The sequence below is a fragment of the Propithecus coquereli genome, unplaced genomic scaffold (assembly GCF_000956105.1).
Source record: "Propithecus coquereli isolate 6110/MARCELLA unplaced genomic scaffold, Pcoq_1.0 Scaffold4, whole genome shotgun sequence".
Taxonomy (NCBI): Eukaryota; Metazoa; Chordata; class Mammalia; order Primates; family Indriidae; genus Propithecus; species Propithecus coquereli.
The window spans coordinates 13,132,514-13,134,185 of record NW_012149729.1 but is presented as its reverse complement, the minus strand read 5'-3'; the positions used below and the strand labels follow the sequence as shown (position 1 = coordinate 13,134,185).

Here is a 1,672-nt window from a genome sequence, read left to right as displayed (position 1 = left end):
TGAGAGTTCCTTACAATATTCTACTCTTTTAACATGTCTGAAACGCTCTAAAATAGAAAGTTGAAAAAAGGAATACGTGATGATTTTAAAACACTCACACATAAGTAAAAACATAACAATGCCTTAAAATCATATCTTACATCTGTAATACTTTTTTATGAAAAGATGCAAACACTTCATACTCATTAGCTATGCCAGGCAGAATGACGGAAGCAAGAATTGTTACCGGTTCTAAGATGAAGGAAAAACTAGAAGTAGGACTTCTGTGTCACCATCATCTACAGAGATAAGACTCAAGCCCAGTCTTTAGATCTGGGCAGCCTATGGCCTCTTCACACAGAGACGGTTACACTGCCCTGTGTTACTGGCAGTTTGAACCAAACCTACTCATTACAAGGTTTTGTACACTCCCTAAAAGAAAACAATCACTGTGCTGCCTGAAGCCTCAGAAGAGTCAAGAAAATAAATCTGAGATTGTTGCAAACATCTAGTAAGCATATATTGTGATTCTCAATCATTCTTTTACCAATAACCTTCAGGGTGATTATGAGTTTGAGAGATGAGAGCCACAGATGGCCGAATGCAGGGAGTAGAAGCAGGGGAGAGAGATTCAGACTTGATTTCTCCTAGGGTCATTACAGATCAGGTGGGATACTGGAGGAGAGACAGACACATGGAGAGAGGGAGACAGGAGAGGGCAGCAACAGGGAGTGTGGAGAAGAGAAAGGAGGGGAGGGGAAGGGAAAGGGGAGAGATGAGAGGGAGGCAGGCAGGCAGGCATGGTGGCCCAGCCACATTACAGACCAGGAAAATGACCCAGCTCCTGGCCTAAACTCAGGGACCACAAAGACAGTATTTTGGTGGATCCTACACTCAGGTTATTTTCCTACTTTTGGCAAATAAATAGGAATAAAATAAGGGGAACTCTGGAGATCAATCTAGAATGTTCTAGAAAATTTGAAAATGTTTATAATAAGACAAAACTCAGTGACAAGCTATTATAAATTAATACGATCCTACATTAATGCAATTTTAACATTAGTGGCAATGTGTAGTCCTCAAAAACTTGAGCTTAATAGGAATGAGCAAAAAAGTGACCTCATTTCTCCCTTTTCCATTCCATATAATTTGTTAAATATGTTAAAGAGACCATATATTATACAATGTTATAAAGATTTTGTTAACTAAGCTACCCATAAACCAGACACACTTTAATACATAAGCAGGTATCATCTCTAAATAATCTTTCATGTTTCTAAAGTAACTGCTGAGTGGTAACTTGGATCCATTTTTCATGCTTTTCACTTCCCTTTTTAGTAGTGCTGATTTGTGAAGGGGGAAAGGTCTTCTCACACACTGATTCATTTCCTCCAACAGTGCAGAAAGTGGATTTTGAAACTGTATTACCATTGTTATTTCCACACCTCATAAATTCTGTCCCTGTTGCACAAAAACGCTACCTTCTAAATTCTATGGACACAGTCCACTGGCAAGAGATAAAAAGTACACTTACTAGTAAGATAATGACTATCATAGAAATTAATTCACCAAGGATTTTATGACTATAAATGCATTAAAAATAAACTTCACACATATTTCCTAGAAAAAGAAATCTATTTTACCAGAAAAGAAATACTCTAAGATTATTCTGTGTTTATAAAACAATACATGT

The 1,672-nt window shown here is 37.4% G+C and overlaps 1 protein-coding gene across 1 annotated transcript in view; it reads right to left on the bottom strand.

The window, feature by feature from the left end:
* The window catches only part of DOCK4 (dedicator of cytokinesis 4), a 477,172-nt gene that overhangs the window by 242,418 nt on the left and 233,082 nt on the right, over positions 1 to 1,672 (bottom strand). The window lies entirely within an intron of this gene.